Source organism: Platichthys flesus, chromosome 16 (assembly GCF_949316205.1).
Source record: "Platichthys flesus chromosome 16, fPlaFle2.1, whole genome shotgun sequence".
NCBI classification, from domain to species: domain Eukaryota; kingdom Metazoa; phylum Chordata; class Actinopteri; order Pleuronectiformes; family Pleuronectidae; genus Platichthys; species Platichthys flesus.
Window position 1 is genome coordinate 15,342,670 of NC_084960.1, and position 23,642 is coordinate 15,366,311.

The 23,642-nt window shown below is 40.6% G+C and overlaps 1 protein-coding gene across 1 annotated transcript in view; it reads right to left on the reverse strand.

The window, feature by feature from the left end:
- Positions 1–23,642, reverse strand: part of spop (speckle type BTB/POZ protein) — a 95,701-nt gene that overhangs the window by 60,150 nt on the left and 11,909 nt on the right. Inside the window, exon 2 of the mRNA XM_062408849.1 lies at positions 13,774–13,915. The gene's annotated coding sequence lies outside the window, so the exon portion shown is untranslated. The remainder of the gene's footprint in view (positions 1–13,773; positions 13,916–23,642) is intronic.

Sequence of the window (23,642 nt, forward strand, 5' to 3'; positions counted from 1 at the left end):
CCATGTTGGAATGTGATCCAGATAGTTACTGTGTCCCGATGAGGAGAAACTTAAATAATTTAAGAAGAGCTGAATTGATTTACACGTTACCATAGCGCGACACCCCTATTATATATGCATACATAAACATACATATACACCCACACATCATATATATGTTGTGGCTGATGAGTGATCAGAGGACCTCTTCGTTCCCCTGAACAAAGATGATAGACAATATACTTGTGCAGCAATGTTTGTATTGGATGTGCTCCTGCGGGGTTGTTTTTTTTACCCTCCCTGTTTATTTTCCGCCCTGCAGAGGCTCTCTGCATGAAGTTTCATTCTCATGAAATGAGTCGAGCTTGAAGCAAAAGGGAGGAGTGAATGGAGGGAGAGGGATTTGTTTTGTTACTGCACTCAGTGCAATGATGCAATTTATAATTAAAATGCAAATAGAAAGAAAGGGAGTCTCTCTTCACCTTGTTTCCACTTTACTCGAGTATTCTCAGGGGAGGCCCATCTCTGCGCACTATCTATGTGTCCAAGCCAGTAAATCAATTTTCATATGAAGCTCTGAAATCAATTTGAGATTCGGGCTGTGCTAAATTTTAAGCACAAGCCGGTGCGAAGCTGAGAGAAAACTTGCACGGACAGAAACATCCAGCCTGTGGCTTTAAAACATTTTCTACTTTGCTAAGATGATGTGTGAGGGATTTTTAAAGCACATCCTTAAACTGAAGGCTAAAAGCAATTATTTCAGAAAGAAGAAAACACAGGCTTGTCTGACATGCACGCCATTGGCCTGTCTCTGTTTTGACTATAGCTTATCACAATAGATGGCTCAAATGTCCTCTAAGCTTCAATCTTGACAAACAACAAAGACAAATGCCATGGAATTAATCATTTGGGTGAGTTTTATTCCAAAAGTGAGCCTGACAGAGAAAACAGGGGGGAAGTGGAGTGGAAGCTTTTTCTATTGGTTGTCCTTCAGTGTGACTTTGTCATGTAACACATTTCCAGCTCAATTATCTGCATCCAGTGGATTTCAAACACGTTTAGCAAGGACCAGAGAGCTTGGTAATTAGCAGGAGCCCTGGATCATAAGGGGACCAAAAACAAAGCCTGTCTTTAGCTCTATCTTTATCCCTTCCACTTGTCTAATCTCTTCTGATCCTTCTCTCTTCACGAAGGGTGTTGGACATCATATATGTACAGAGTCAATAACTTTATATGCCAAGAGGTTTCAGCTTTGATGAACTAAAGCATGATGCAAAATTAGATACCCGAGCCACAAGAACAGGCTTAAAAAACAAAACAGAACCTGTTTCATGGGTTATCATTAATGATAAAGTTCACCTCATAAAATGCATTTTAAAATGCTGAAAATACTGAGTAAATTAATTTAAATTGTTTCTCACTTCACAAAATTGGACAAACCATAGTCCATAAAGATGGACGACATGTCTCCACTTCCTCCCACTATCGAGAAATTAAGCTAAAATATACTGGACACGAATACTGCCATATTGTACATTTGAAGCCAGGGTTTGCGCAGTAGTGATAGTGGGACAGACCCGGGGTATCGGGGTTCCCACCAACACATGAGCTTGACCAATCACAAGTCAGTCTCAGCTGTCAATCATGATATATCACCCTCATTTTTTAATAGCATCAAATCAATCATTCAATTTATTAAAACCGAATAAGAATGAGCTCATATGACAGCAAACATGTTGGATTTGATGTGTATTTTACAGATCTGAAAAATAACCAACCTCTGAATACAGCATTGGGTGAACCACTCTTGAAGAAACAGATTACATTTGCTACAAGACTGATAAACTACTAGCAACTACAAAGCAAGTTTAATATTTACTCCCATATTTCCTGTAATGTTTTCATGTCAAGAAATCTAAACTTGTGTGATGACATTTAACAGAGTAACACACAATTTTTTTTTTTTAAATCGATTTGGTTGTTTAAAGCATGTCCTGACATTATTAGAATTATACACATAAAGGTTAAGACCATGTCAGGCTTTGGTCACCAATCTCCTCCTCATGTTGTTTTCCATTTTAATTACAGTTTGAAATCGTGTCAGCTTGGTTTGGCACAGAAATGTAGCCTGAGGTAAAACTGCTGTACATCCATCTCCAGACAGCTATAAAGGTTCATTTCAGTCTCCCCTTCCACTATGGTGCTCAGAATCACTCCTCGTTAATTTGCTACAAAATGTACCTTCATCAATTTTTTAAGAGTCTAAATAATTTTTTTAACATAGACAAATACTAGCCATTCAAAAATCCCACTTCAATTGCTCACTACTGCTCTTAAGATGACATTTGTGCCACTGAATGATTGTGCATTAGTAGTCTATGAAAGCTCACAAACGAGTGGAGGGAGGACTTCTGAGTTTTTGAAATGTTTAATTTGTGGAGAGAAGTGGATGAGCAAATACGGGAGCCATTTCAGACTTTATCCTCCCTTACTTTTCATTTCCTCCTCACCCTATCCTCTCTTCGCTCCAACAATTATAATGCAGCGAGTGAATTTGTGAGATGTCATCTTATACAGAGGTACAGGGAGTCGTGTGGGCAAATTAAAATAAAAAAAGGGGGAGAAGGAGCAATAATGTAAGAAAGCTGGTATAATCAAAAAAAGGAAATATGATTGACAGCAGGGGGCACAAGACCATTCATTAAGCTGTTTAGAATCATCTCATAGATCCAATGTAAGTCTGCCTCTGGAGATAGAAGACCCAGTCAAGAGAAACATCACTGAACCAAATATCAATAAAAAGCTATAAAATCTTTTTGTGGAATCAAAGGCTTTTTTAATGCTATAGGAGGGAGAGACGGGGTTAAAACTGACATTCGTCCGTGCAAAAGCATATCTTCACAGCAGGGACAATATTCCTGCTTCCTACCAAATGCCACTTTTAATCCCCCTCTCCCTGGAGAAGCTTACATCTGAGACCATTCAGCAGAAACCACTAAGACAGGGAGCCACTGTGCAGGGTCACTGGAAGCTGTGGTGCTGGGTCACCCTCCCAAGAACAACAACAGAATGTTGTATGTGTGTGTTCAGGTCGCAAAGCTTGGTCCTGGTGCGCAATGAGGAAAATTGGGGTGATGTTACAGAGCAAAAGTGACCACACAGGGAGATCAGTTTGGACCAATGACTGCATATAAAGATGGACGACACATCTCCACATCCTCCAACTGTATAAAAATGAAGCCAAAGAATCCGGGCAAAAACTTTTTATTATTTCAAATTGATATATTTATGGTAATATCAGACATGCAAGAACTCCAAACGAAAAATGATATTTGAAAAGTTGCATCGTTTGAAATGCAATTAGCAGATGGAAAATGTGTGTTTCCATCTGCTCTACTGAGGTGAATAAATTGGCTTCTACAGACAGAAAATCACATCGACAAGGAGAGTGTGAAGTCGTCAGGAACACAAATACAAGAGAAGATGTTATTCTTCATGTCTGCTGATGTGAGGCCACATTTTATTTAACCGATGTATTTCAACATCTACAGAATAAAAATAATATAAATAACAATCAAGTAATGTACAAACGAAGGGTTATGAAAACACTCTTAAAAGGAGTGAATGCACCTATCTCATTATTGAACTAATAATTTGTTAAGAAATATTCCTATTCAAGCTTCTCTCATTCACTATGGTTAAAGCTTACAGAAATACACTTCTACACAGTGGAAAACGCAGTCGGGAGATTTTGAGACAGGGAGACAGTTGCACACACTGCTCTCTGTCTTATTGCTTTGCTGTTGCTCTTTTCAGTAAAAGGGAGGGAGAGGAAAGGTAGCTGCGCTAATAAGTTCAGTTCTATCCATCGGTTGCACTTGGTACGACAAGGGTTACTCCTTCGTGTGCCCCGACGTCACTCTGCCTCCCAATTACCACATTTACACACACATACACACTCACATTCACACTCATTTATATTCAGCGAGAATGTTAAATGTTCTCCATTAAATTCATAAAAGATGGATCGTCTTTTGAAACCATAAGTGATCTCTTCACCTTTTATACATTGTTATATATACATTAAATAGTACTCACATTATACAGTGAGGACAGGAAATGAGCCACCTTACTCTAAAAAGCGTCAAAATACAGACCTGATAATAAGAAATAAAAAAATGCCAGTTAGAGCAAGCTCATGAAGATACTGCTGGTCAGATGAGAACACAAGTGCAAAAGCATAAACTTTTAAAATGGAAACATCAGCAAAACTTGGCTCAAGATACTGATTGGATTTTTTTATACAAGTGCTATTGAAAATACATTAGATGCATGAGGCTGTACTCGTTACTCAGGAACAAATGGTCTAAAGCGCACAGAGCAAGTGCATTCAGTTTGTGTCCAATACTGCATCTGCTAGTTAAACACAGACCATATATAAAAATGGATAACACTCACCCACTTCCTCCCAATATCGTGAAATGAAGCCAAAATATCCCTCATATGAAGGTTAATGGTTAAGTGTAGTGTTTATTGTCCCAGAGGAGCAATTTGGTTAGCAAACAGTAGTCACACAACCAACACACAACCCATACACATCATAAAAGAAAACATATAATGAAGATGCAGCCATTAAGAAACAAGTTAAATAAAAAAGAGACAATAAGAGTCCTGTTTGTCCTTTGTTAAAATGTCTGTGTGCAATATCACCAAGGCCTTGCTTGATGGGACCATCTGAGGGGACAAAAGATCTCAAATAATCAATTTATTTGGTCTTTCCAGAATGCTACCATTTTGCACCGATGTTGTTACTTGGAGCCAGAGTCTGTGCAGTGGCAATCTTGGCTTCAAGGTCCTGCCAATACTGATGCTCAAGCAATAACTTGTCAGTCTCAGCCATCACTTTCACCCTGTTTTCATAATTACTAACTGGAAACATGAACACCTGAACATACATCCATGTGAACCACCTAACCTGAACTAACTAGAATGACCGAAGCCATCTTTGCGGAAACATTTTTTGACATGTATTTTTACGTTTGGTCCATGTTTCATCTGCTAACACGGAGGAGGCAGGGATTATGACCGACACCGCAGCCGGCCACCAGGTGGTGAATGAGATGCTTTGGCTTTTAAACAGTCTATGCCACGACAGAGGACAAATGAAGGTCGCTGCACACAATGCATGGTTCAAGAGCTAAAGAGGGTTGTGCTTTCAATTAGAATTGGTTGTGGTGCCATTTGCCAGCCCCTTTAAAATCCAGTCATGTTTGCACCTTGGCAGATTAAAATTGTTTATCTTATTATGATGGTTTTAATGATTTAATTAACACTTTTCTGTAGAGGAAACAGGTCGGCAATAATACCTGTTTGTGTTGCCGTTTAACATTCCTGCTGCACTTCCCTGAGTGTAGACAGGTTGTGAACCTATATGTCGACACTAATAACTATCTTGTTTTTGTACCCTTAAAATAACATTGAGGCTTTTGATGGTCAATCACATAATTGCCTTCCACTACCCATTTTAAGACCAAGACATCTATGAGCTCTAAGATGGGGACAAGTGGGTTTGCTATTTAAACAAGAGCCTTGTGTTGCACTTGGAAGCTCTATTCATATACCTGATGAAAAGTGTTTTTACACATTTCTTTCTAACTATGCTTTCATTAAAAGTAAAAGTACTTCCCAGTTGATTGGAGTATAAAATGTAAATGTGGTTTCAATGACTTCACTTTATTTTTAATCTATGTCTGTATGTAATTTTCTTTTGAGGAGATACATGGCATTAAATAAACTACAATTTTCTACAGTTTCAATATTTACATAATTTTCTAGTGACATTTTCAATATTCACTCCCAGGAGAGCCCTAGTTGAGATAGTGGTGGGCGTTGAGTGCCTGCAGTTGCACATCTCGGTTTGGCTGCTGGCACCTAAATGCCAAACTAGATCCTTGCAGAGCTGAAGTGGAAAAGACTGAAAAGTTGCAGCCACAAGCTGACAACTATGTGAATGTGTCATATCATCTGTATTAATCAGCCACCAGCCTGATTTGATATCAGTTCATTACCTGCATACAGGGACTCTATGGAAGAATCAAATCCAAACCCAAACTATTAAGATAACAACCACAAAATAACTGGTGGCGTTAGTAAAGGTGATGCAACCGTGTCTGTCATCCTCCAAATCCGTGTTGTGGTAATTCCTGTTAAGGTTACATGAATTCCCCTTCAATATTCTTTGCAGCGCAGAGCCTTTTGGAGGGTCATCAGATGGTGCCTGGTGCTGTACTCGCTTCTGAAAGCAGGAAATGCCAGGCCGATAAAGCTGCTAGACTACCACAAACACACACACACACACACTGACATTTCACACTGCCACGGTAAATCTGGGACCGTAACCAACAGTTACGCTCTGAATCAAAGCCTTCCTAATTCATCCCCTTTCTCTTTTTACTATATCTGAGAGTACTCCGGCCAATATCAAACTTCAAGCCCCAAAACTTGTCGCCTCTGCCGATTCTGCCATTTAAAATGAATTGTATTAACTTTTCCACACATTTCGTCTTTTGTCTAAATGGCTATGACCAATCAGTCACATCGGGTTACAATTGGTGGAAACCCCTTCAAAGGTTATCACCCTCTAATGGAGTAATTTGAGTCCAGAACTCACATATCTCTGAACGCTAATTAGAAAACTAGAAAGACTTTCTGTGCAGTTGCAGATGCCAAGACGGTGGCAACAAGAGGCAGTGATTGACGGACAGCCAGACATACAGACAAAGAAAGTCGGCAAGATAAAAATAACAGTGGGGAGCCGGACATATACTGTATACGCCATAAGATAAAAAGACAGGAGTACAAACGAGTGGTAGGGTAAGAAAGAGGAAAGAAATGCAAACAAGCACACAAAGTGTGCAGGGGATTGTCCTCGGCTTTTCTTACACTGATATATCCAAACAAAGGGAGGGAAAAAAGGCTGTTCAGTCCCATGATGCATCTGTATTGAACTAGCAGAACTCAGTATGTCATCTAAGTGAATTTAAGCTTCCTGTAGAGGTGCACAATATACAAGTCAGCCCACGTATCATGGAATAATTGCCCAAAATATCTTTTGCTTTGTCATTTTTGGGGCTTTCAGGGAATATCTCCGCTGAAGAATACTGAATTGCTAAACTTTACTTCCTCCCTTTCTTTGTAACCTCTAAAACTAAACATGATGAGAAATTGGAGGATAATTCCCTGCTTTGATATTTAGAACAACACGTTTTTCACTTAACACAACACTAAGAAAGTCAGAATCTAACTGGAAACCTTTCAGAGATGCATCTGCTGCACAAAAAAAGGACACATTTCTCTTCCTGCTTTTACTGAAAACAGACAATGAAATAATTCAGCACTTAAAAATGTCTGTACTAAGCTCTACAGTTACAGTAAAATATGTGAACTCTACTGGTGGTATTACTGTGAAATAAAAAATATCGGCTCAAATGGTTAAAGTAACAGGTTACATTTACATTAGTATTTTAAAAGCATTAATTTCGCTTATCAAGTTTTGTAATTCATTCATTTTTACTTTGATGTGAATTTTAATGATTAGAACATGTGATAAATTGTGGGAGAACGCAACAAATGAAAAGAGCCAAATCAGCAGCTGCAGAGGAGAAGAAGCTGCTGATTGGAAGCACCACCCGGCTGACCGTGCCCAGTGTCCCAAATCAAAGACACCTGCCACGTTGCGTGACCGACACATGCATGCTGGCTAAACTCTTCATGCTAATGCATCCTCTAGCTGTGACTTCTACGTTCACTTCCTCTGCCAGTGAGGAATGTAGCCGCCTTTCCGCTGCTGTGGAGTTTCTGTTGTTTATACATCGCTGTTTGTGGTGCTTTATTCTAGCGTTAAGTGGCAGGTTATATCATTTATCTAGCTGAATATTGCTGAAGAGTTAATGGACACCCGCCGTGGTGTCTGTAGACTTGTTATTATCAATTATTAATTATCAGCTCTAAGCACAGCCTGTAAATGCGGAATTTATTGGTTTTCATCCAGGGCGGCAGATATGCATTGAAATATTAATGGCAGCCGATAGATGTTCTTTAATTAATTGCTTTTATCATACATCATTACTACTACACAAAATTTGACTCCTCCCCTTTCAAATTCACTTTAACCTACTTACTTTGCACAAACCAGGTAAATTATAATACAAGTATTATTACTTCTTCATGAGTAAAAGGTCTTGAATAACAGTACTTTAACTTCGTTGCAATTCCTTCCACAGCTGATATTTAGAACAATAAAAAATCTTAAGATGTTTAACAAATGGATTGCATGTGTGTGTGTCGAATTGGATTCTTCTCTGAAATAGTTGAACCACGAGTTTGGCTGAACTCCATTAAAACTTGATCTGCATAAAAACAAACAGACAAGGCACACTGAGCAAACTCATTTGCATCTGCCATTGGATAGGCAGTGACGGTCCAGCTAGTGTCCTTGAGTGACCACAATTTACTGCCTGACTGACGGCTAGCAGTGGCAGTCTGCGGAGTCATGAGAAAAACAAGAAAATACGACAAAACAAGAAAGCGAGGGTGAGATAAACCAAAGAGACGAGTCAGGACGAAAGCAAACAAGTAAGCAGGAAAGAAATAAAATAAAGATACAGTCGGAAAAAAAGTCAAGAGTGAAGACATGTATGGCCCATCAAACTAAATCCGACTTGGGGGGAAATAAATAATAAAACAAAACATTAACCAACTCTGACGCACTTAACAAGGAGCTCAGACAGACGACGGGGGAGGCATAAAAGAGGGAGTTGCTGAGGCAACTGAAATTAGAACCTGGGATAACAAGAGAAATGAGGACGTGTGAGAAGATGCAGGTGAGACAGACAGAAAGACGGGAACAGCGAGATAAAAAATTTGACTGAAAGAAAAAGAGGTCTGGAAAAAAAATAAAAGAGCTGCCTACACTCCTATGAGTGTACACTTATACAAGAAAGTAATAAACAAAACACACAAATAAAAAAAAAAGGCTGTGGCTAATTCAACATAATATATGATGAACTATAAATGGGTTCTCATCTAAATTGAATAAGATAATAATACATGGCTGCATACTGCAGCAGGATCATTGGAGCTCTGTGTAAGTTATGAATTAAGTTAATTTTATCTGTATAGCCTCTAATCACAGCGAGTCTCTAAGGATTGCTCAACACCCACACACAAAATAAATGAAAACGACGATTTCCAACCTCAGACCTTCATGGAAAATGAGGAGGAAAACTCCCGTTAAACGTCATTAAGAAAAAAGAGCTACTCATCAGTAAACAACAGACATGATATACTGACAATTGATTTTATAACAACGTTATAAATGTGAAAGCAGCCATTTCGACACAGCTGAAAGACACAAATTTAGCCGTGAGCAGATATCAAGCACCTTTCTCGTCTGGAGGTTGCCAAGAGACAGATAACAACAACCAGAGGCTGGCAGTTTATAAGGTCTGAGTGTTAAGACCTAAAATGTCAATATTGGTCCCATGGGAAGGAATAATTAAGGCGTAAAGATCTAAAAGGCTTGTCACATATGGCTGGCCAGCTGTCACATCTGTCTGTTCATATTCATGCCAGTAAGGACCGAGGCTACTCTAAAGCAGCGGCAGAGGATGTAATGGCCGGGCATTAAATGTCAGCTGACTGAGCTACAACTAAAGGCTCGTGCCAGAACTCACACAGAATGAGGCGAAGCCCGGCATTTCAAACAATACACAAGCCCTACATCTCATTTTAGATGTTCGCTCCCAAGTGGGTTGTTTCAAAAAGATTTATTCCCTGGAGTTCACCTCAACACATCCCCAGTGCTCGGTGTTGTGACGCTGCGCTGAACCAAGAGAAGAAAGAGAAGAAAAGAGAAGAGAACAGTATTTAAGAGCAAACTGTAGAATTCCTGCAGGATGTAAGATTGGCAAGTTACAGTGACTATCCTTAAACTTGCCAATTTGCCACTGATCAAGACATTGAGCCATTTATAATATCTCAGAGATTGGACTGTGCTTATGCTGTAGTAGAAGACTTTAACTAAACACTATAACCCTAAACCTCTTATTATTACCTTAGCCAGGAAGTTATGCTAATATAAAAAAAATTCTCAAAATTAGTTAGTAAGATTACACAAAAACAGTTGAACTGATTCTCGTCAAATTTTGTGTAGGTGTGGAGTACAAACCTAATTAGTAGAAATCCCATTTTGGAAGAGTGAGGAAATGTTTTACGTTTACTTTCTTAAACATGGTGAGATAAGTCGTTACATATAGTAGAGGTCCGAAAACTTTGAAAAGTACAATAGACTGTAACAAAAATGGATGACGCCGATCCACTTCATCCGACTATCCAGATATGCAGCTAAAATATGCCAGATATCAACATCACCATGATCTTCAGCATTTATCAAAACCAAAGTCAGCGAAATAGCGATCGGATAGTTGTGCCGCAGTAGCAAGGTCCCTTTGACATTTGCCGTCAACAAATCAATCAATCATGAAACTTCCCTTCCTTTATATTTCATCCAATAAGTAATTAAAAACAAATGTGCAACAAATGAACACTTATGTGAATGTGATAGGAACTACCACAAAAGATAAACCATCTTTAAGATATACTTTTTAGTTTGGTCCATGTCCCATCTGCAAACATGGAGGAGGCAGGGTTTATGACCTGTACTGCAACCAGCCATCAGGTGGTGATCAAGACACTCTGGTTTCACTTTTTGGGAGCAGTGATGTGATCTGTCTTAACATATTGTCTATGGAAAGCACTAACAACCTATTATTTTCCTTTTTGAGGTAGCAGGTATCTGATTGTGTGCTAGGGACAAATGTAAAGAATAATCTCTGCAGGGAGGATGAAGGTATCACATTAATGATCTTTGCAAACATTGCTGAGATAGGTTCGATCCAAATCAGGGGACAAGTTGTTTATTTTTCACTTTATCCAGTGGTTGCTTCTATGAAAACCATAGACAATTTTCAATTAAGCCATAAAATATCAACAAAAGCATATCACTTTCACTTAGTATTGTGTGGACTTACAGTCTTGGCTCTTTGTTTGCACTGAGCTATATAGTTTATAAATGTGCTATGTACTTAAAATACATTTCACTGCATCTTGAGTGTAGGTTTGCCCTTCATTCTTTTTGTTATGCTTGGCTTTTCAAGCCCCAGTAAGTATTAGCTATGAGATGACAATATCCATCTCCTTGCAGCCATTCAACTCCGTTGCAGGGTCACATCTTTTAGATGAAGATCTAACTCCTAATACAGAGCTTTGCTGTTCACTAGAGATCAATATTTCTGAGGCTATTGAGTAGAGATTTATGTGATGCTAACTCACCTATCTGAATGAAAAAACTAAATAAGCAAAGGTTCAAATACACGTCTACAAAGCTGACTAGAAGGACCCTGATGATGTGGGTTGGCGTGGGCGTATACTGAGCGTCTCCCCTGCAGAGTTTTAGGGATGGTAAATGTAAAAGTGGACGACGTGTGGTGGATGTGGTTGTGTGTGAGGCGGGCTTCTGGCAGTGTTGAGTGACAGATTAGGTGAGCGGCGTGGTCTGTTCAGGCGTGCAGATCCAGCACCTCTGACTGATCTGAAGTAGCTTCAATTAACTGGAGCAGCCAAGTGTGAGGGAGGGGACCTAAGACAGGCCTCCTGGCAGATTTTGGGAGGGGGTAAGATGAGTGGGGCACTCTGACAGGTCCTCTAATGCCCCACTAACACCAAGCTTTCTGCATCTTCTCCAGACTAATTACTAAGTATACATACAGAGACGTTCTGTCATTGCACAGAAAATTGGATGTAACTGCAGGGTCAGGGAGGACTGTCTGTCACTCGCGTTTACACACGGGATGCCCACAACACATCCTGTCTTGTGCAAAAAGAAAACCCATCATTGTTTCCCCAGAGAACTGAAATTATGTCACAGCTAAAAAAAATCCAGTAACGGAGTACATCCATCTGCAGAACCACAGCCGTGTTGATTCTGCATGGCGAGCTGCCTGCGTGATAATATAGAAAGGAGATGGAAAATAATATGCCTGCATTTCCCGACAAATCCTACGCACAGATTTAATTTTCATGGATATACAGCAGCACTGATTTGAGAAGACGCCGCCGGAGTGAAATGCTAGTTTCACTTCAATATAAACATATGAAGGTTAATCACACTCCATACATGTGGGGAAAGATTTGAACTGGGACCTGGAGTTTCTCGTCTCTACATTGTGTTTTGAACTTAAACCAAAAGGAACAGCAACAAACCTGTACACATCAGCAGGCCATTATATCGCATCAATAATGCATCTATCATGTAATATTTTTCTCGTCTCAGCACCAACAAAAGAGCAAAAGTCTTATCGCCTCTAACTGAATGGAGTTTGCTGTTTTACACTGTATTTCCATCCAGTTTTTTGCTCTTGCTTTCTTCTTGCTGTCCTGCTGTTCTTGCTAGTTTTACTTTACCTAATTAACATAGACGTTTTGGGGGGAGGCATGAAACACACCGGCCCACATAATTTCCCCTGAAGGATTTATTGTGTTCTCTTTTTTTCTCATCCTTCTCCTTCTTTGGCCTCTCATGTAAGCACATACTCTGTACCTCTGCCCTCATTTGCCCTTTAAAAATCGTAATCTCCTTCCCCTTTTCTCGCTTTTTACTCTTTTATTATAAGTGTATGCGATTTCCACTTTTAAATGACAGCTGAATACTACCTGAAACTTCATACCCAGCTGCCAGCGTGATCAACTGTCTACTGAATCCTCTGTTCTTTGAGCTACTTGGTATTCCTCCACAGGTAACTTTTAGATCTTCTGTCACCTTCACTCTTTTTGAAGGCTTGTGTGTCCTATTCAAACCATCTGACTTATTTCAAATTCTGCACCATCCAGTTCCTCTTACTCACTATTTGGTTCAGTCCTGGCCATCTGAGAACTCAGTGTTTGGTGGTTTCATTAAAAAAAAAAAGCTAAATGTAGTTTGCGTGAGAACAAATTATTAATTCCATTTTCAGACATGACCTTGTGACAGAAGTGACTTATCTGTCTGCACCCTCTACTAGCACATCTTTAAATCCTGAGATATTTTTATTCTTTTTTTTTTCTTTGTGTTCGAAACATCATCAACACACCGACTTAATCGCTTTGAATTCTCCGGATATTTTACTAGGGAGCTGGCAGGAATAGGAATTTTGGAGAATAAACGGAGCAACTGACTCTGACATTTGCGTTCTCACGCACAGAATCCTCCGGATAATTCCAGTAGAATGTCCTCAGTTCAGTGCATGTCTAAAGAAATATAATACACTGAGTAATCATTTTCAACAGCATGTCTTCCAGAGCAAAACATATATTTAAAAAACTGTCTGGAAGACTATCAAAGACAAGTTAGGGAATATATGATTCATAGGATTACAACCTCTCCAACCTAATTAAACATGTAAATCTGATTAACTGTTGATTGATAATAATAACACTGATCCGTATACTGTATGTGGGCTGACAAATCAGCGTAGAAAACATGGCACCAACAATATTTAAGATAAAGTAGGTTAGGGTTAGTTTCATAAATAAAATATTTCATTGATGGGAATATGTGGCCTTGAGTTTCAATAGCATGGTTCCAAACTTTTTTTAAGAATTTTCCAAGACCTGCACACACTTGGCATTTCCCAATATTGGTACAGACCAATGCCCTCACTTCCCTCGCCCAAGATCCTCACCCTATTTGGTACTCACCTAGATCAAAGTCCCTCGCACATCTGTTCTGCTTGCTGCTGCCATGACTAGCCAGCTGGACTGTGTGCGTCAGGTCTCTGCATCTGTAGGTGTGTCACTATACTGCGTGTCTGTCTGTCCAAAGCTGGAGCTTCTTGGCAAGCTGCAAACGCAAACAACCAAAAAAATCAACAACACGATGGGTGTGAGCCAGTGCCTTATCACATTCTTGTAAGAGACTCCATGTCAAGTTGACGCACATCTGTTTTGTAGGAGACTTGAAAACAGAATTTTCTTTAGATATAGTGTATGCTTGTGTTTGTATGTAACTGTTTGACAAGATATTACAAAGACACAGTTTTATGAGGACTGTAGTGAGGTTTACACAGCCAGGCGGAACATAGTGGGAGAGGGGCCCTCCAAATGTAATTACAACCGCCATTAAAACACTAATCCAAACACAAACAGTATCTGGACTGTATCCAAACAAAAAGCCAAGTCACAGGTGTAAACAGATCCATGGAGGAAAGCGATCTCATTCCCACATATCAAATGATGGTGCTAAGCAGATTCAAAGCAGGTTTAAACTTCCTTGATACTTTTAAGGCTATATACTCTGACCCTTAAATAATGAAAAGAAAAAGATTGTGGATATAATTCTGATATAGGCATTGCATGTTAATGTGATATGTAAATGGCCGACAGTCAACCAAATAATAGTCAAACTACCTGACAGAGCAGACCCATGGTGACGGTCAACCCCAGAGTAGAAGTCTGCTCTGACATTCTCATTAAAATCCTCCAAGTCTTATTCTCTTCAGATACCACCTTTATCTAAATAAACATGGCCGTAGACGCTAACTCATACTCCACATGCCAGCCAACCACAGAGGAGCAGGACTTCACGGGCAGCTGGTTGTGTCTGGTCAACCATTATTCTAAAAAAGTGTCTATGGGTCTGTGGATTGTAAAAAAAAAAACGTCTGAAGCTTAAAAACCACACTGATACTATTTGGGCTCATAATAAAGCCAATCCATAAAGATGCCTGACATTTAAAGGTTCAGTGTGAAAGAATTAGGTGAAAGGAATCAATTGACAGATATTTAATATAAAATAATCCTGGTGATGTTTTCACTATTGTTTTTGATTTAAATTGTACAAATTGTTGCTTTCTTTACCCTTTGTATTTAGATACTATATATTTACATTGGGAGCAGGTCCCCTCTACTGAGGCCGCCATGTTTTTTTACAGAAGCCAAGACAAACTAAACACCCTTTGATTTTTATGACAACTGAAGGCTCCCACAGGTTCTCTTTCACGATTGGAAGGGGAGGATGAGGTGAGGGGTCTTCAGCTGCAACATGACACTTATGACAATAGATGTCACTAAAGTCCACACACAAACCTTTAAACTAGAAAACTCTGCCTTAATTGACTTTTAGTTTATACCAGCTTATAAAGCTCAAAGATGTATGAGTTTTAAAACAGGCATGAATGACTTGAAACTATGGTAATACTTAAATGTGTGACGCAAATTGCCTTAACTTGAAATGCATTTCCAGTGAAACTAAAACACTAAACACTATGATGTACTGTGCAAAGAATAGACCACACTGAGGTTATTTGTATTCATGACCAGAACTAAACCTGCCTGTGGGCTTTTTACCTTAGAGAGACAACTGATGATCAATATGAATGAATGAAATGACTTAAGAGCCGCATGTTTACATATACATACCACGAAAATGTCAATCGGATGCAAAATCGCAGAGGCTGAGCCCTGAAAGAAATGTCAAAAAGCTAGTCTGACTCTGTGATCTCTGAATGGGCCCAGTGCGGTTTGATCAATAGCTAACCTGAAATGAATATGTGATCATTCTCTCTGAATCCAACTCGACATGCACTCCAAACTTAAAAATAGACTAAACAGACACAACTAAGATCAATAGGACTCATTTCAAAATCTTTTTAATACCGACCGAGTTTGAGAAAACATTTTCAGCAGGCAGACTAAGTACTGACCATCCTACTTTACAACGATTTTGGATTTTTTCAATTGCTCTCCATTTTTCTAATTTAACACAAAAGATGAGACTACGCTACTTCAGTAATCCCTCTTTTCTTTAAGTTTTAAGATCAATTTCATTTGTCACTACTACAGATTTAATAATGAAGCTTATTTTACCAGGATCATAGAGAAAAACTATGAAAAAAAGAAGAGAAGTGGTGATGAGACAACAGCTCTATTTGTTGTGAAAGTAGTGAGAAAAAAATAATTGCCAACTGATTCAACGATCAATTGTTTTTTGGATCCAGCTTTTCCCCGCTGAGTATTTCTCTTTTATATTATCATTAACTGAATATCTTAGGTTTTGGGCTGTAATAATCAAAAAAAAAAAAAAAAAACTTTCTGAAGGTGTCACATTCAAAGACAGAGAACTCTTCCTTTTTATTTCATATTTTATTGGTAAAAAATCATTACCTAATATAATTAAATGATAATATGATAAATAATGAAACCAAATATCAGCTGTTTTCATTCTAAATCTTCACTGTCCACAACTTAATCACCAAATGGTGGATGGAAAAAGTTAGCTTCTTGCTAATGAACATAGCGGAACCATTTAGCACCTTAAGAGCAATACTTCTTCCCTCAGAGGAGGGTGGTGACCCAACCAGGGCTAAATTACAACAACAAGGAGGACAGAGTTCCAAACTCGACCAACTCCGACTAGTAATAATTTTGTCAGAGGAGAGGTAATCGACCAACTGACCAGCCGAACAGGAGACTACAGCTCAGCACTTTCTCTATCAAACACTCATGCTGGTCAGAGGTGTGATCACTGTGACCACAGGAAATGAGGTATGACCTGGAGCTTGTAATGAGCACATCAAGAGTTTGGATAAGGAGGACAGGACTTGGCCTTCATGCCCTTCCTGTCTTCTAAGTTCACACTGTTTTCTCCTCCTTTGACTCCGGTAGTCTCAAGTGGTCACTATCGACAGAGACGGATGACATTGGTCATGCCACCAAAACCTGACTGGTTGACTCCAGCGCTGTCTGAGCATAATGAGATGGTGTGGTCTGTCTAGGCCCTAGACTCTAGGGAAAACAGAATAGAAAAGGAGGATGGGGCTGCCAGACAAGGATGTGGGAAACAACAATACAAGAGCAGGAAGAATTGAAAGCAGGCGGATAAAGGATTGGTGGCTGCACAATAGACTGATACAATAGAGCAAGAAAGACAGAAGGGAAAAAGGAGTGGAACAGCAACTCAAACAATACCAAAGAACAGAGGCGAGAGGAGGCACTCTATAGCCTGGATGCCAGACGAACTTAGCCCCGCCCACAACATTTTTGGTCGGGCAGTTCGGCCTGGAGTTAGCCTGGATGCCAGACGAACTTAGCCCCGCCCACAACATTTTTGGTCGGGCAGTTCGGTCTGGAGTCGCTCCATTGGGAAAAAATGATACCCAACCGGGCCAATCAGATTGTCAGGGCGGGCTTTATACGATGATTGACAGATGATCAACGGTAACGTAATCAACCAAGTCATCAAAGTGCCCTTGGGTTGAATTCGTTTTCAACAAACATCCCTGCCGCTGGCGAGCTGAGATGTGTAGATGCTGCCATTGAGTCTGTTTTAGAAGACATCGACAGCGCATTCATTTTGAAAGAGGAACACAAAACGTGGAGGCGACGCCAAAGCACCGCGCTAATCCCTATCGCCCCGGCGCTTGGCTGTTCACATCGGACACTGAAGCGACGCTGAACCGCCGGGCAGCGCTAATAATATCACCCGTTGATCCAGTAGATCGCTGCACGGCTTTGTGCCAGTCACACCGGAGGCTGAAGCACCGCGCTGCGCCAAGGCTGCCTCACAGTGTTTCAGCCTCCAGTGTGACCGGCACAAAGTTTTAACATGGGAGTGGATGGGAGCCAGCTGTTATTTAAGGCTTGGCGCTGCGCTGAAGCGTCCGGTGTGAACCCGGGTTAGTAAATAACTCACAATGCGTTGCTTAGCATACGTCACATACTACGTTGCTCTGATTGGTTGTAGGTCTATCCAATTGAGCGAAGAGGAATTTTATTCCTGGTCAGTTGAAACAGGCCCCATAATCAGACTCACATTCTGACTAGAATTGTGAGTCTGACAACGCCGGCTAGGCACTCAAAAGAGATCCAAGGCAAATTAAGCAAAGGGCAGAGGGGAACACAATGAGATGAGGATAGCCCAAAAAAAAGAATGCCAGAACCAATTCTTCTCTCAGCAGAAGGGAGAATTTAGAACAACGAAGAAAGGCTTGTTCCTCTCAGTCTCACCGGTCCGAAAAGCTGCACAGACTTAAAAAGTCCAATATGTAGAAAGGAGTAAAGACGCCAGGAGGTTACACGAAGCACTTGACTCTATCCAAAAAGAGTCACAGAGGAAAAATAATCGACACAATTAAGGAAATTATTGTCATCACAGCTAATACACCCAGTGCTGCCCACATACAGGCACTGAGCAATAGACCTATCATGAAGAAGGATAAAGAGCTGTTAATTCCCCCTAGCAATTCCGCACTGACTGCTTATAGTGAATACCTGATACCTTAACGGCCTACAGGCTACAGTATTTTAATGCAACAGAAACAAGAGACACATGTAGAAATTCATTCCATCACATCCCTGCCTCATTTGCATCCTGAGAGGAAAGCATGACATTTAAATATAATCCTGCTGACATGCAAAGTACGTGCAGCCAATTCCATAACCCGTGGGTCCATCAGAAAACAGAATGATGTGTGAGTCTGAAACCAATCACAGATGAATGCACACTCCCGCTCAATAAAATACAAACTAAATTTAATGAGCTCTCAAGCTCCTCCACTGTGACATTTCCTCTTTCATTTCTCCGTCTTTTACAACTAACATTCTCCCTACCTCCATTTCTCTTCTCCCCTTCCGAATATAACCTGCCCTTCCTCGCTCAGTTTGTCATTCTAAATCCACTTCTCTGCCTCCGTCTTTTTCTCTCTCCATCCAAAACAACAGCCATTTCAGAAAGAGGGCCATCAATCTTCTTCAGTGATACCAGAGTGCGAGAGAGTGCCAAGGCTACAGCAGATTACTATCTCTCCTTACCTCCACTCAACACTGGATAACATGGAAGGAGAGGGTGGGCAGACAGAGAGGCAAAGAAACAATCTTAGATAGCAGGCGGACACATTAGATCTTAAAAGCCTCAAACAAACGTCCCCCCCTGTCAACAGCGGAGGCTTGTCAAATAAAGGACAACGGCTGAATTTAAAAAATCTAATCCTAAATGGCAACTTCAAACCTGACCCTTCGTTTATTTCCAGAGTTCTGCTGATGTAGGAACACAGGCTATTCACTTCAGCTTTTATTTTTGGTAAACGGCTGGCTTGGGTGGAGGATCTGTTGTTACTATCAATTGGTTTGTAATCAGTTAATCAAATTAATTCTAAAAAGATATTTTGAAATCAATCTGATGATAGCATGAATCTGTAAAATGGCAATAAAAGTCTCCACCAGCTCACAAAGGCTAAGTCTCCTCTTGAGAAATACTTAAAACAAACAATCAATAATGTTGACTTAATTTTATGCTCATTAAACGAAACATTTTATTGACAAATTGACAAACTGCGTTGTGGTTGGGCATGGACATCACATGTAAGAGACGTCATCATCACACCCACTCGCTCACTGTCAGTTTTATGGTAGTTTTACTCTTGTATTCTCATATGGCGTCACACTGACATTATCCAGAAATTTCACTGAGGGGCTGGCAGTAAATCTTCTGGAAAATGTCGAGAGCACCTGAATCGGACATTTGTATTCTCACATACAGGAAAATGTAAGGGAAACGGTCCAGACTTCAGTGCATGTTCGAAGGTAGCTTCTGACACAGCAAAATAACAGTGACGAACCTATTACTTGCTTCAAATGCTGGTGATCCCAATTCATAATTGTTATTCTGACAGAATTTAAATGTTGATATGATATTCATGAAAGAGGAATGACTAATGAGAGAATGCTCCCTGGTACAATGAGCTAGATCAAATATCTAGGGAATTTGTTTTTCTAATTTAATGGTAATTTAACAACCACCGCGGTTCATTCAACTTATTCACACAGTGCTTATCTATCATTTACACATCCCATGCAGACACTGCTAGCACAGCCGTCAATGGCAACCTGCCGATGGGAGGATCACACAGCCGACCTTCCGATTGAGAGACAAGCAGCTCTCCCTCCCCGAGCCATTACAGTTCAACAAGACAGCTAGAGTAGCCACTTTGTTGGATCTACAACAGTCCCAACAAAACTACCAGAATAATATGTTTGTTATATGTTTGACATTTTAACAGTGATGGCTGTCAGCACTGGCAAAAGATGTGAAGCTTAAAAAGGTTAAAGAGAGAAGAGGATTTGCTGATAGAGTAATGTTAATGGTAGAGCTTGAAGCAAAAAATTGGAGCCAAAATACCACCCATACTGTTTCAGCACTAGCAGGCATGTGAGTAAATACAAAGGAGCTGGGGGACATGATGGAGCAGCTGATACTTATTTATTGAAAAGACCCCAAGCAAACAGTAGGTAGCGCATCTTTGAATGTGTTTGAAAGTGTTACAGCCTAAATTTGCCGCCTCACAATGCTTAAAAACTCCAGAACGTGTGCGAGTATGTGTGTGACGAAGCACTGGGGCAAAGCAAAGGTGCAAAAGCCAGAGCTGTGACCTTGCAGCGGAGAGGGGTTTTTAACGAGCCGCCTCACTGCCCCATGTGTTACACTGGCAATAATCCATACACACATACTCACACACTGGGTATCTATCACCAGCAAATCCAAGGCCAAGTGGGTAATTCTGAGAAAATCCCACGAGAGAAAAGGATAGGATACATGGGAAAGTGTGGAGGAGAGTTTTTTGCAAAGCAAATTCTCCTATTACCAGCTAACGCAAGTGTGGTGTAGTAAAGGCTCTGCGCTTTCTTATTGCTTATACAAATAGTCTTCTGCAGCAATGTGCATCGTGTTTAATCCAAGCACACATAAAGTCCACAAAGCCAGCTTTGACGGCTACACCCGCACGAGAGCATGATAGGGGTAATCGCTATACAGCTTTTGCACTGTAGAGAAAATACTGTCCAATAGTCTGAGACCACAGGCTCAGACTCCCCACATAGCAGAGTTTTGTCAGGCATAATAAACCCTCCTTGTTTGGTTACACCACTGTTGAAGAGGAAGAGTAAACTGAGAGTTGGTTCTATCTGTCCCTCAGCAACAGCAGAGCTCTGAGTGGGGATCAGCACAGAGTGGCTTCTGTTGGGTCTCTGAGCGACACTGTGACAAAGAGGAAGGGGAGGAGGAAGAGGCAACGGGACTCGGGCTCAACCAGCCTTTTAAGACATTGACACTAACATAACCACTGATAATTGATTCGGCTGTCATCTAATCACACAAGAAGAGAAGATTCTGAAGAGGCACAAATATCTTCGAATCACTTTCATCGTTGGACCCATTCAGCATCCTCAAAGGGGCTTTGATCATCAGCGGGCCGGAGAGAGCGAGGGGGCACACGGGCCAAGGACAGCACAGAGACTGAGAGCGGAGACAGACAGATAGACGAAGGAGACAACCACCCTTTGCTTTTACAGGATGGCCCTGAGATATCACATAATGGGACAGCAACAGTTCGGTTGACCAGCATTCAAACTTATTGAGCATAACCTTGTCAAATACGCTGACAAGATAAATTTCAAACTTGTCAAAAATCAACTCAATTGAAGACATTTTTGATTGTTATGCAGAAAGTAATAAAGAATGTGCGGTTGCCTCTACATGTGCCTACTTGTGCCGATATATTTTTCCACATTATACATTTGATTCATTGTTGATATTTTCGGTTATGTTGTCATTAACCATTTTTAAGATTTGAACAGCAGGAGATTGTAGAGGTCAGTCTTGTTTTACGATAACAGGAACATTCAGGTGAGGGCTGGTGTCTGGGTTGACCATTAAGGAGTCGGCGTAACCTGACGTATACATTTGCAGTGTTTTTGTTTACAGGACATCAACTCGTCAGCACTTATCGCCGAAAGCTCTCGTATCCTCGTCCCTGTCTTCTACATGTGGGGATCCTCGTTTTCATCCTGGGATATTTACATTCTTCCACTGTCTGTCGTGTGATGGAAACATAATCAATACGCTCACTTGCTCGCTGTAAATTTTCTGGGAAGTTTCCCACTGTTTTTTTTCCATGGGCTAAGATTGTCCAGGCTGGACCGAAAAGTTCGGGAATATGTCCGGAGCAACTGACTTGGACATTTTTGTTCTCACATACAGCCCTTCCAGAAAATCAACAGTAATTTTCTGCAAATACCACAGGGACAATTCAACTAATGTTAATGCCATTAGTTAATAAAAAATGACTACTATCATAATATGAAGTATATGTTAACTGCCATCCACAACACTCAGAGGTACACTAATAAATCGAAGGTGCTGCTCAATTTAGTTAATAAATACATTTGAACCCGTCTCACCTGTGCTTTCAGCAGAGCCCTGCTTCTTAACATGGCATAACATGGAGCCCCAATTCTAGTCAATCCTCGCCGCTTTGTTATTAACGTGTAATGGAGACGCATGAGGTAAGTCTAGTAGCAGTGACTGAGGGTACCTATCTGCTGAGTGAACTGATGAAGACGGAGGGCTCCCTGTAGCCTTACAGTCAGAGCGCGGATAAATTGGCCAGCCTCCACCCTTTCCCCGCCTGCAGCGAGTGTGTTTGTGCATGAGAATCAGCATGGACACCTGCTAGACTGGAACTGACAATATAAAGTGGCTCTGTCACCGATTTCATGAACGCAGGGACGCCAAGAGCACAAATGAGCAGAAGGGCCTCTATTATGTCACAGTACAGGGGCGTATGATAGTGACGAAAAATGATATCTGGATATCTGGGGGGATTTTTTTGATAATGATAAGTAGAGGGTATTTCGCGTCCTTCAAAATGGTGTTGAAGATATTGACTGTTCGGTGACATGAATCATACAGGCAGAGCTGATTGACTGAAAAAAAAAATTGCCAGGCAATGTTTAAAAAAATCACTCTCTACCTGTGAATTTGCTCTGCTTTTCATATTCTTCATATTTTGGTTGGTTTGCACATGAGGATCAAGAGCTGTCTTTTATGACATATTTGTCAGATCGCCCCTTTTTAAGCAACATCCATCTTTTAAAAGCCAAACCACTGCCATGAGAGTGGGTATCATCCACATCTAGCAAGTTAATCTCACAACGAATATTTTGAGCCTGGTGGTGGCTTTATAAAGTCTCCTGTTGCTGTTTGTTCCCTAATTTATAACTTCAGTCATGCAAGTTGTAGTAGCTATGTATGACCTAGCACACTGTATGCACTGCAACACAAGCTACTTTCAGACATGCAATGATCTCCGGATATGGTCCACTGTTTCTACAGAGGAGGTGTATGTGTGAACGCAAATGTCCGAGTGACAGACACTATCTGACTTGGTCCCTGTTGTCCACCGAGTCCATAGGAGTCAATGTGAGAACAGAGCAGGAGTTCCCCAACTGGATTCAGTAAGAGCGAGGGGGGGCTTGATGACACTTCTAACACATCAATAACCCAAAATTGAAAAAAACAATAGGTATAATATCTCGATGTACTTTAAACAAAATCATGTGATCTTCGCAGCAGACTTCATACGTTACGTCCTGCCTCTGCCTGCAGTACCACACCTCACCTGAATTCCTTCAGTGAACTTGCCGCTGCATTGTGCCTATGTAACAGGCAAACTGTGGAGATGGTCCAGAACCAATCCTCCGGAGACCCTCCGCAGGGCATGTCTACAAACTGCAAC